This window comes from Mastigoproctus giganteus, chromosome 6 (genome assembly GCF_048544385.1).
Source record: "Mastigoproctus giganteus isolate SK-2022 chromosome 6, ASM4854438v1, whole genome shotgun sequence".
NCBI classification, from domain to species: Eukaryota; Metazoa; Arthropoda; class Arachnida; order Uropygi; family Thelyphonidae; genus Mastigoproctus; species Mastigoproctus giganteus.
This window is the reverse complement of record NC_143580.1, coordinates 234101657-234114946: the sequence shown is the minus strand read 5'-3', so window position 1 is coordinate 234114946 and position 13290 is coordinate 234101657.

Sequence of the window (13290 nt, the reverse complement as noted above, 5' to 3'; positions counted from 1 at the left end):
GTTGATCAGATGGAAGGTTTCTAGTTAGTTTAAGAGTTGGAGGTTAATGGTTAATGTTAATTGGTTTCTCCATTACTTTAGAAAGAGTAGAAGTAATTGCAATGAAACGATAATTGGATGGGAGGGATTTGTCACCCTTTTTAAGAACTGGCTGGATATGAACAAATTTCCAAGCAGAAGGAAAAACACCTTTGGAATAAAAGTGAAAACAGTTGGCAAAGAGCAGGAGTAAGTTCAGGAACACAGGTTTTGAGAACAAGTGGAGAAATACCATCAGGGCCTAGAGCTTTCTTAGCATCAAGATTCATCAAAATCCTTTTTAGCATTAGCATTAGTAGAGGCATATGATGCAAGAAAGCAAGCTTATTCAGCATCAGCCAAAAAAAAAAAAACACAACCACTACTCCCATTTCACCCCTCCGTTCGTTCGAAATACCTGTCCAGCTGAGCCTTAAATTTGTTTAGGCTATCAACTTCAACAACAAGTGATGGAAGTCTATTCCACAAACCAACTGCCCACTGGCTAACAACAAATTTCCGCACATCTATTCGACATCCGTCCTTCCTCAATTTGAATTTATGCCCTCTCAGGTGATTATTCTGAGCAAGAGGAAGAATCCCATCGGCATTGAGCATACTCAAGCCATTCAAAGCCTTATACACCTCTATCAGATCACCTCACCGATGCCTAGTCTCCAGACTCTGTAATTTGCAAAACTTAAGCCTTTCTTCGTAAGAGCAACCCTTTGTTCCATTCACTAATCTTGTTGCCCTTCTCTGTACTCGTTCCAGCAGCTCTACATCCTTCTTGAAATGAGGCCTCCAGACCTGTATACAGTACTCAAGGTGTGGCCTGACCAATGCCTTATACAAGGGAATAATCACATCCCTATCCCTGCTAGAAAAATTCCTGTATATCATTGACAAGACACCATGAGCTACTCTTGCAGCTCGTCTGCACTGTCAGAGAACTTCATATCTGCCTGCACAATTACCCCCAGGTCCTTTTCATTCTCTACCACTGTCAGCGTAGTACCACAGAGTTGATACGTTGATCTGGGGTTACTGTTTCCCATATGTAGTACTTTACATTTGTCAATGTTAAACTTCATTTGCCACCTCTCAGCCCATCTGCTCAACCTTTCCAGATCCTGTTGCAGCAGCATAGCATCAGTAGTGTCCTTAACAACCTTTTGACGGAAGACCATAGGAGGCATTGAATGGAGTGTGTTGGGAATGGTGGGCGGTGTTTTTCCAAAATCATTAATACATGCGATGGAAGAAAAATGGGATGCTAGCAGGTATTCTTTATCCTTGGCTGAAGTGACAACAGAACCATCTGGTTTGTCAGAGGTGGGAGCAGAGATGGGCAAAAGTTGGGGCCCGTAGCTGTGGCAAGAGACCAGAATGTTCGGCTACCATTAGGGTAAAAAGCAAATTTTCTACTCGTGGCCTGTTCAAAATCTAGTTTGGACTGATTAATGAATACTTTACAATTGTTGCGACCTTTGGTGTAGGCAGAAAATGAAACTGAAGATTTGGAAACAAGCCGGTTACGATATTCAACGTTTTTCACTTGAACAGCCTTATCACATTTATTGGAAAACCAAGGTTTAGATAAAGGAAGGGATTTTAAAGTGGAGTGTGGAATAAAGGATTCCATTCCTACAAGAATAATTTTACTGACACGATCTGAGCAAACGTTGACATCAGAAGTTTTGAAACAGTAATCTGGCTAAGGAAAAGAAGAAAAGAAATCTCGCAGGTCATCCCATTTTGCATTCTTGTAATGCCAAACAATACGAGGTTGGGAATAGCCATGAGATAAAGGCTCCATTCGAGAAGAGACAAACCCCAAGTTGTGATCTGAGTTGTCCATAGGACCACTCACTTCGACCATGCCGGCAAAAGCCTCAGCATCTTGACCAGCTGGGTCAGTGTGACTAGAAAACGAAAGCCAGCTGGAGTTGTTTATTTGTTTTGTTTGTTATTTGGTTTTTAGGAGCATTAGCAACTAAGGCCATATTGCTTCGGGGATATGCGGTGGTCATTCCCTGACCTTTCCTCCGTATTTGGTGGTCACGGGCTCGAACCCAGGTCTAATCAAGAAGCGTGTGCTGCGCACTGCTGCTCCTGCCCACCTGGCTATGGACACTAAAATCACCAAGGAAAATTACGTCATTGTTAAGAAAGTTGGACTGGAAAAAGTCAAGTTGCAAAAGAGCTCCAAGTGGTTAGTGGAGTTGGAGAATGTAGAGACAACAGATGAATTTGACACAATGAGGTAGAGAGATTATAAGCTAGAGAAGATCAAAGAGAGGAGATTCCAAATTACCAAGTCTCTGACAGGGACTATCGGAACAGACATATGCACACCTTTGAGGCAAAAAGAATCATACAGCGAATAATTTGAGCAACTGAGATGAGCAGTGGTTGAATCAACCAATAACTGAGATTGTCAGAAAAAGTACATGGGGTTTGGCAGACTGCAAGTGGAAATGGACATCGTTGAGATTAGAATTGAGATCATGTATATTTGTGAAATGAACTAGGAAGTGTTTGGGAGGCTTAGATCTTTTCGCAGATAAGCTTACTCTATTAGTTTGACAATTCGTAGTGTATGCAATAGAAAGAAAAAGTGGGGGGGGGGGGACATGCTATATGAAGTAATGAAATTTTTGGATATGGCGTCCACGTGGTAAAAATATAGCCAGATCCTTGACATACTGTGGCCTCGACAATGCCCCCCCCCCCGCATACACCCTACTCAGGCTCCCTCCAGTCACCATCTGGCAGAGTAAAGGTAGCCAGATTATACACTAGCTGATCCAGAAGCCTCCTAGAGAGTTACCAATAGGTTTGGTCCGGTGTACTAACTAGCGGCTGGCCTGCGAATACCGTTTTAGAGCTGTACCCTCGAAATGTAAGGAAGATTGGATCTCACCATGATGTTCATCATAACCTCAAAAGTTATCAGCGATACTGCATGATGGAAGAGATGGGGAAGGGTTGACTGGAACGTAGCTCTGGAGACTAAACATTCCACCACTTCAAGCCTCCAATAAGCAAAGTGGTATTATTTCACCAGTTGATGAGAGTCATCTACCACCAATTAATTTCCTGGTAACACAGAGGGATGGCATTCCTCCATGTGGTGTGGGAACCACATGGAAGATAGAAATCATGGAGATCATCCCATTTCATATTCTTGAAATGCAAAAGAACATGAGTCATTGGATGATCGTGGGACAGAAAGGCTCCACTGGAGAAGAGACAATCACCAAATTGTGAGCTGAAGTGCTTAAAGCACCATTAACATTCACCATGTTACTTTGAAGGGCTGCTGATAAAAAGATCAACTGATGGGTGATCAAGATAGGATTGTTTGATATTCTAGTAGGTAAATGAACAAGCTGTGTGAGGTCAGTAGATGCATAAGCCTCCAGTTACATCTGTGTAACCAGAAATTGCAGTGATGAATACTTTAATCACCAAGCAAAATTAATTCGCTGTTAGGAAAGTCAGACTGGAGAGAGCCAGTTTCAAAGAAAGATGGAGTTCTGAGTTCATTGGTAAAATGATAGAGGCAACATATGAATTTGGAAGAATGGAGCAGAGATATTTTAAGGTAGAGAAGATCAAAAAGAGGAGAATAAATTAGCAAGTCTTGTGATAAGGAATACCATAGCAGACATATTCATAAGTACAACTTTTAAATGAAAGGAATCATAACAAATATTGGACAATTGAGATTAGTGGTTCAGGCAACTGATAATTGGGATTCTGTCAGAAAAAGTTGAGCTTAACAGATTGTAGGTAGAAATAGATATCACTGAGAATAGAAGACACCACGTATATTTATGAAAGTCTGGGAGATTTAGAACTTTACATAGATAAGTTTGCTCTACTGGATTCGCTATTCATGATGCATTCAATAGATAAAGTGAAAATGGCGGGAAAGAGAAATTTATGAAAGTTTTGGATATGGTGTACGTATAGCCATAATATACCCAACTCCTTGACAATATCCCTACATACACACTACTTAAACTCCCTCCGAGCACCTCCTAGATAGTAATCAGCAGGTTCAATTTGTGTTTCTAGTGGGCAATCTGCAAATATCATTTTAGAGCTTGAAATGAAAGGAATATCGGACCTCAAGCATGATGCTCCTCATAATCTCACACTACATAGCTGAAGAGATGGTGGTTTCCCAAGTTTTGCTGTGTGGACTAATCCTGGGTTCGACCACTTCAATCCTCCAATAAACAAAGGGGTGGTGTTGCACCAGGCAGTGAGAGTCATCTGCCACTCACTGAGGGGCAATATTTTTCTTTGTGATGTGGAAACTGCACACCTCCACCCCTGCTTACTTTGTGTATTTAGTATTAGTAGTGGAAAATGATGCAAGAAAGCAAGACAAAAAATATATATATATAAACATTAATATCTGGACACCTGCCTTTAGACAAAAAAAGAGCTTTTATTGTGTCATTTAATAATTTCTGCCGAAACCTTTTGCTTTTATGACTGCCTTTAATCTTCGTGGCATACTCTCAACCAGCTTTTTATAAATGTCAGGTGATATATTCCTCCACTTGTCCTTTAATGCAGCCACCCGTTCGGCTTTGTTCTTTGCACATGCACATACCTGACGATCCAATACAGCCCAAAGATGCTCGATAGGCCCAAAGATGCTCGATTGGCCAGCCCAGATCAGCACTCTGGGCTGGCCAATCCAACTTTTCCACACCCACACCCTCATACCACTCTGTTACAACCCGAGAAGTATGGAATGACACGTCTTGCTGATATAAATATGGGCCTTCCGTCAAATATTGCCATAATGTTGGAAGTGCATAATTGTCCTGGTGTTGCATAGCATTCATGGTTTTGTCGATAACGACTAATGGGCTCAAGCCAAAATATGAAAGGAGCCTCATACCGTGACACTGCCTCCACCAAACTTCATTGTTGGGAGGATACAATCAGGAAGGAACTGTTCCCTTGGCATTCACTACACCCAGGAAAGGCCATCAGGCTGGTAGAGTGTGGACCTCAACTCGTCTGTCCATAGGACTGTTTTCCACTGCTCTACGGTCCTGGATTCACGCTCCTTACACCATGTTAATCGGCATCTGGCATTTCTTGAGGTGATCAATTCTGTTGAACGTTTAATCTTGCATGCACACTTTTGCAATTGTCTGTTCGAAGCCCAGTGTGCATATTTATAGCAGGTTCTGTGACATTTTGCATGCATAGGCCCTGTTTTCCCATCCGTGGAGGGGGGGTGTCCAGATATTAATTGTAGGGCAGTGTATATGTTGAATAGAATAACAAGAAGTCAGAAAAATGGAAAAAGGAGGAAGTAGTCCAGTGCAGCAAATGCTAAACCTATGCAGAGTGTGGAAATAAAGTGGGAAAAAAAAAGTGATGGGGGGCAGAAGGTAACAAAAAATGTATTTATAATAAGAGATAAAAAGATATACATATATATAAGTTAGTAGTCGTGAAGGGCAATATGCTAACATTACATTACTAGTAATGCTAATTATGGAGAACAATTATATATATATAACAGTTACATATATATATATATTCTTCTTCCAGTCACATAGCTCCCTGAGGAGCTGTTGTGGCCACCAAAAAATTCCTCCAACTGCATCGATCATGTGCTCTACGAGCAGCATCACAAAGTGTCATACCCAGAAGTTCACTGATCCCATCCTTCCACCTAGTTGCAGGTCTTCCTCTGCACCTCTTCCCCTCAGTTGTTCCTTCCATTATATTCTTCAACAGAAAGTTTTCCCTTCTTACTATATGACTAAAAAACTTGAGTATTCTTTTGTTGATGCTATGAAGAATTTTAGGCCTGCCAATTTTATTCAGTACTCACGCATTTGTTCTTCGAACCAAGTAAGAAATACGCAGTATTCTTCTGTAACACATTTCAAATGCCTCAATTTTCTTCCTGTCAACTCTTTTCAGATTCCATCCTTCACATGCATAGGTGGCAACTGGAAAAATTAACGATTCAATGTTTCTCAGTTTCGTCCTAAAGACGAAACTGAGATTATGGACAGATCATGATCTCTCCATAATTTTATCAGATCAGCGACCAACATTTTAGCAGTTGCCTGTTATCTCTTTATGTCATTTGAGCAGTCAGTATGTTTATTTATTCTTGACCTTAAGTAATCAAATTCATTAACTTCTTCAATATCTTGCCCATTAACCTTCACTTTACTGGAGCCGAGATTATCACCAATCACCATAATTTTAGTTTTACACACATTCAGAAACAATCCTTTTATTCCTTACTTGCTTGATACTCTCCTCAGAGTTTCTTTAAGATGATCCTTAGAATTACAAATTAGCACATTATCATCTGCAAAATGAAGGTTGTTTATCTCCAGTCTTCCAATTTTGATGCCAGTCAATCTTCACGCACGATATCTTCGGCATAAAGATTGAAAAGGTGAGGTGACAAAATACAGCCCTCCTGACACTGTTACCTATTATGAAAAAGTCTGTTTCCCATGTTCATTCTCACAGTTCCTTCCTGTTCCTGGTACAGTAGCTTAATCAGCTGAATTATGTGGATTGGGAAACCCATAATAATCATTGTTTCCCATAGTTTCTCATGTTGAACACAATCAAATGCTTTTGCATAATCTATAAAACACAAAATGACTGGAACATTGAATTCTTTGCATTTTTCAATAATCAGTTGTAGACTTAAGATCTGATCTCTGGTTCCTCTACCCCTTCTGAAACGTGCTTGCTCTTCTGGCATTTCTTCAAGTTTTCTTGAGATTCTGTTTAATATGATTTTAAGAAGAATCTTGTCAGTGTGAGAAATCAGGCTAATAGTCCTGTAATTCGAGCAAATTTTCAGATCTTTTTTGGTAAGGGGATGAAAATTCATTTCTTCCAATTTGATGGCTACTGTACCGTTTCCCTAATTTTTACAATCATTTTATGGAAAAACTCTGCGCCCTTCACTGTTGCTTTAATCAATTCCAGGTAACATTAGTTTTTTGATGGCTTTTTCGACTTCTTCCTTCAGTGGTTCATGTTCAAACTCTTGGAAAGGGAGGTGGCAGATCATTAGCACCAGTAGATACTCGGAAGAGCTGCTCACAGTATTCTTTCCACCTTCCTTTGATTGTGTTCTCCTCTGTTAAAATTTCCCCCTTTGGAGTCCTTAATTACATTAAGTTTTGGTTGGAACTTTTGTCTTAAGGACTTAATTACATCATACATCTTTTTAGTGTTGTTTCGTTTGTTGTGGTATTCGATTTTTTTATTCGATTTCAATTGATATAATCCTATTAACTTGACTTAGGATTATTAACTATAATAGGATTGTTAACTATAATCCTATTATATCCTATTGATATATTACTATTAAGTTGGTATCAACTGACGATGTTACCAACAGTAAATTCTAAGTGGGAAGCATTCAAGGAATTAATTGTGGAAGCTACTAAAAGGTTCATACCTATTAAGAAATATTGTTCAAGGTTTAGGCCTAAATGGTTGTCAAATGAACTAATGAGACTCGTAACAGAGAAGAAAAATGCATGGGATGCATATAAATTATCAAGCAACTCAGAAGCATATGGCAGATATAAGTTAATCTGTAATCAGGTCACAAAGGAGGTTCGGCAGGCGAAGGCAGATTACGAGAAATCGTTGGCAAAAGATGCTACGAAAAACAGCAAGGATTTCTTTACTTATATAAACTCTAAAAGGAAGGGGATGAATCTGATCGGTCCACTTGACATCGATGGTTCGATTGTTGATGAACCTGCTCAGATAGCAAACAAACTGAATGAGTATTTTGCATCTACATTCACACGTGAGGAATTATTAAGGTTTGAAAATGGCAGAAGGTTATCAAATTGTAGCAAGATACTTAATGATTTTGTAATAACCGAGAGCAAAGTGGAAGAGAAATTGTTGAAGTTAAACGTAAGAAAAGCACCTGGGGTGGATGGGATCTATCCAGTTATATTAAAGGAGACGGCAAAGCAACTAAGCAAAGTTTATTTGAGTTTTTAAACTCAAATAAACTCACTGAAAATAAAAGCAATCAAAACAGACTGGTTAAAAATATACATGAAAAAACTATAAAAGCACAATAAATAAGTATATAGCAGCTTTCAGCTGCTGTAGGTAGCCTTTATCAAGTAAAGCAGGAATGCCCAATCCATGGGTGAATCACTCCCTTCAATATTGTGCAGCCCATAGCCATAAGCAGCCAAGAATTATGCACCTCCGGAGTTTAAAACGAGCATGTCACAAAATGATACTTTTCAAAATATCTATTTTAAATAATATTCAATTTCAAAAAACAAGCTCATGTTTTATTTATCTTCCTCAGAATTTAGCAATATTATTTAAACCATATAACAGAAATGTTATTAGTATTATGTAGTAAGTGGTGGAGTTTTGTATTTATTAAAATTTAAAATAAAAGAACTGTAAATATGAACTTATACTGACAAAAAGGTTCTATTTAATGCATAATTAATAGTAATGAACTCTTATTGCAGCAAACAGTCCACTTTTTCCAACAACCTTCAGCATTTTATGTTTTGACCCCTGACCACAAGGGGGGGGGGAAGGTTTGGTACCGCTGAACTAAAGTATGAATAGCTAGCAATGGTTTAGATACCATGTATTAGTAAGCACTAGTCATGGAGGGGAGAAAAAGTAATGTAGTAGTAGTGGCATGTGATGCAAGAAAGCAAGTGTATGAGCTTATGCAGCATCAACCAAAAAAAAAAAATAACACACCATTCCCTCGAAATGCCTATCCAGTTCCTCCTTAAATTTATTCAACCTATCAACTTCTACAATGACAGATGGAAGTTTGTTCCGGCAATTAACCACCCGCTGGCTAAAGGCAAATTTCCGCACATCTATTCTACATCTGTCTTTTCTTAATTTGAATTTATGCCCCCTTAGGTTCGTAATCTGAACAAGTGGAAGGATCCCATCAGAATTCAGCGTGCTCAACCCATTCAAGGCCTTATATACCTCAATCAGATCACCGCGCAGGTGCCTAGTCTCCAGCCACTGCAATTTGCAGAACTTAAGCCTCTCTTGGTAAGAGGATCCCTTCATTCCCCTCACCAATCTTGTTGCCCTTCTCTGTACACGCACAAGTAAATCTACATCCTTCCTAAAATGAGGCCTCCAGACCTGTACGCAGTACTCAAGGCGTGGCCTGACCATTGCCTTATACAGATTGATAATCACCTCCTTTTCCCTGCTAGCAAAATTCCTATATATCATTGACAAAACCCCATGACCTGCCCTGGCAGCCTGTCTGCATTGCTCAGAAAACTTCATATCTGCCTGCACAATTACTCCCAGGTCTTTTTCATTTTCTAAAACCTTAAGTGTAGTACCACACAGTTGGTACATTTCTCTGGGGTTACTTCTACCCATATGCAGTACTTTGCATTTTCAAGGTTAAACTTCAGTTGCCACTTCTTAGCCCATCTGCCCAAATTATCTAGATCCTGTTGCAGTAGCACACTGCCATTACTGTCATTAACAACCCTGCCAACCTTTGTATCATCTGCAAACTTCGACATTAAGCCTGATATACCTTCATCAGTATCATTGATAAATATACAAAACAACAGTGGACCTAACACAGAACTCTGTGGGACTCCACTAATAACATTAGTCCAAGAAGAACAGCACCCATTGATTACCACCCTCTGTCTTCTCGCACTTAACCATCCTTTTATCCATTGTAGCAACTTACCCTTAATACCATTCTGCTCCAATTTGTACAATAGTCTTCCATGCGCAACAGTGTCAAAAGTTTTCCTGAAATCCAAATATATGATATCAAAATTATTTTTTGCATCCAGTTCCTTTGTAACCACATCATAATATACTATCAAATTTGTCAGACAAGACTTTCCCTTAACAAACCCATGCTGTGTCTGAATTATTGCTGCAGTCTTGTCTAGATGATCCTGCAATGCATCTTTAACCAGCGACTCCATTATTTTACCCGGAACAGAAGTTAAACTAACTGGTCTGTAATTACTCGTGTCACCCTTCGATCCCCCTTTGTGAATTGGGGATACATCTCCAGTCCGTGGGAACCTCCCCCGAGTCCAAGGATGCTCTCATAATTATGGCTAAGGGTTTGCTTAGTTGCTTTGCCCCCTCCTTTAATATAACTGGATAGATCCCATCCACCGCAGGTGCTTTTCTTACGTTTAACTTCAACAATTTCTCTTCCACTTTGCTCTCAGTTATTACAAAATCATTAAGTATCCTGCTACAATTTGATAACCTTCTGCCATTTTCAAACCTTAATAATTCCTCATGTGTGAATGTAGATGCAAAATACGCATTCAGTTTGTTTGCTATCTGAGCAGGATCATCAACAGTCGAACCATTGATGTCAAGTGGACCAATCAGATTCATCCCCTTCCTTTTAGGGGATGTGCTTGACCAGAATGAAGAAGACCTAAGTGGTAGGAGAGGAGGAAACGGAGGGGTGAAATGATGAATGCATCTGCTACCAAAGGTCTGAAAATAGGGTACATCTGAGTACCATGGTTTGCTATTAACACTTTAACTTCTGATGACCTTTTTTTGCTATGGGATTGAAAATCACAAGATTAAGTCAATTTGGTTTGAAAAGGGCAGAGACATTTCTTCCAATTTTCTGTCAAATTGGAAGAAAAAGTTTTAAAAATAAGGTGGTCTCCCCCCACCCCAAAGTGGATTAAAAATCTGGAGCCTCATATTTGCATGAGAAAGTGGTAAACATGTTAAATGAAGCTCAAGTGGTACTGACGTATGCAGACTCCAACCAGCAGCAGGTCTTAAAGCTGGCAGCATTACTTGCCATGAGATTATGGCTTTTTGCCATTAATTTGCAGCTACCGATTGGGGTGAAATCAGCAGTATCATACTGTAGTAGTCTTTTAGTTGACCTTTTGTACTATATGACAGATCAGCGGATACAATCCACATTATAGTTCCTGCAGGGTATACATTACTCCACTCCTCTTTGTTGATGGTATGGGTGTCATCCATAATTTCCTATTTGAAGTTTGTATAGTTTTGATGTTATAACACTATAGGATATTAGCATTAGTAGAGGCATATGATGCAAGAAAAAAAGCTTATGCAGCATCAGCCAAAAAAAAAACTCCCATTTCACCCCTCCGTTCATTCGAAATACCTGGCCACCTGAGCCTTAAATTTATTTAGGCTATCAACTTCCACAACAAGGGATGGAAATCTGTTCCACCAACCAAGCACCCGCTAGCTAAAGGCAAATTTCTGCACATCTATCCTAGCATTAGCAGAGGTATATGATGCAAAAAGCAAGCTTATGCAGCATCAGCCAAAAAAAAACCACTCCCATTTCACCCCTCCATTCATTCGAAATACCTGTCCAGATCAACTTCCACAACAAGAAATGGCAGTCTGTTCCACCAACCAACTACCCGCTGGCTAAAGACCAATTTCCACACATCTATCTTTCCTCAATTTGAATTTATGCCCTCTCAGGTGATTATTCTGAGCTAGAGGAAGAATCCCATCAGCATTGAGCATGCTTAAACCATTCAAGGCTTTATACACCTCTATCAGATCACCTCGCTGGTGCCTAGTCTCCAGACACTGTAATTTGCAAAACTTAAGCCTTTCTTCGTAAGAGCACCCCTTTGTTCCATTCACTAATCTTGTTGCCCTTCTCTGTACTCGTTCCAGCAGCTCTACATCCTTCTTGAAATGAGGCCTCCAGACCTGTATACAGTACTCTAGGTGTGGCCTGACCATCGCCTTATACAATGGAATAATCACCTCCTTATCCCTGCTGGAAAAATTCCTGTATATCATTGACAATACTCCATGAGCTACTCTTGCAGCCCGTCTGCACTGCTCAGAGAACTTCATATCTGCCTGCACAACCACCCCCAGGTCCCTTTCATTCTCTACCACTGTCAGTGTTGTACCACAGAGTTGATACGTTGCTCTGGGGTTGCTGTTTCCCATGTGTAGTACTTTACATTTGTCAATGTTAAACTTCATTTGCCACCTCTCAGCCCATCTGCTCAACCTTTCCAGATCCTGTTGCAGCAGCATAGTGTCAGTAGTGTCCTTGACAACCCTGCCAACCTTTGTATCGTCTGCAAACTTGGACATTAATCCCGATATACCATCATCAATATCATTTATAAATACAGAAAACAATAATGGACCCAACACTGAGCCCTGAGGGACTCCACTAATAACATCAGTCCACGATGAGCAGTGTCCATTGATTACCACTCTCTGTCTTCTCCCCCTCAACCACCCCTTTATCCATAGCAGCAATTTGCCTCCAATGTCACACTGCTCCAATTTGTGTAGCAGTCTTCCATGTGCAACAGTATCAAAAGCCTTTCTAAGATCCAAGTATATAATATCAAAGTTATTCCCTGCATCCAGTTCTTTTGTGACTGCATCATAGTATCCAATCAAGTTGGTCAGGCAAGACTTCCCCTTAACAAAACCATGCTGTGTTTGAGCTATAACTGAAGTCTTGTCTAAATGATCCTGCAGTGCTTCTTTAACCAGTGCCTCCATTAATTTTCCTGGAACAGAAGTTAAGCTCACAGGTCTATAATTACTTGTGTCAGCCTTTGATCCTCCTTTGTGAATTGGGGTCACATTTGCACATTTCCAGTCTATGGGTACCTCCCCTGAGTCCAAGGAAGCTCTCATAATTATGGCTAAGGGTTTGCTTACTTCCTTTGCTGCCTCCTTTAATATAACTGGATAGATCCCATCCACCCCGGGTGCCTTTCTTGTGTTTATCTTCAACAGTTTCTCCTCCACTTTACTCCCAGTTATTTCAAGATTCTGTAACTTACTGCTAGAGTTGAATACACCTCTGGCATTCCCCTCGCTGAATAACTCCTCATGTGTGAATGTCGATGCAAAATATTCATTTAGTTTGTTAGCTACCTGAGCAGGATCATCAACACTTGACCCATCAATATCAAGTGGACCAATCTGATTCATCCCTTTCCTTCTAGAGTTTACATAAGTAAAGAACTCTTTGCTGTTTTTCTTTGCATCCCTTGCCAAGGATTTCTCGTAATCTGCCTTCGCCTGCCTAACCTCCTTTGTAACTTGGTTGCATATCAACTTGTATCTATCATAGGCTTCTGTGTCATGTGTTAATTTGTAAGTATCCCATGCATTTTTCTTCTCTGCCATATGCCTCATTAGTTCATCTGACATCCATTTTGG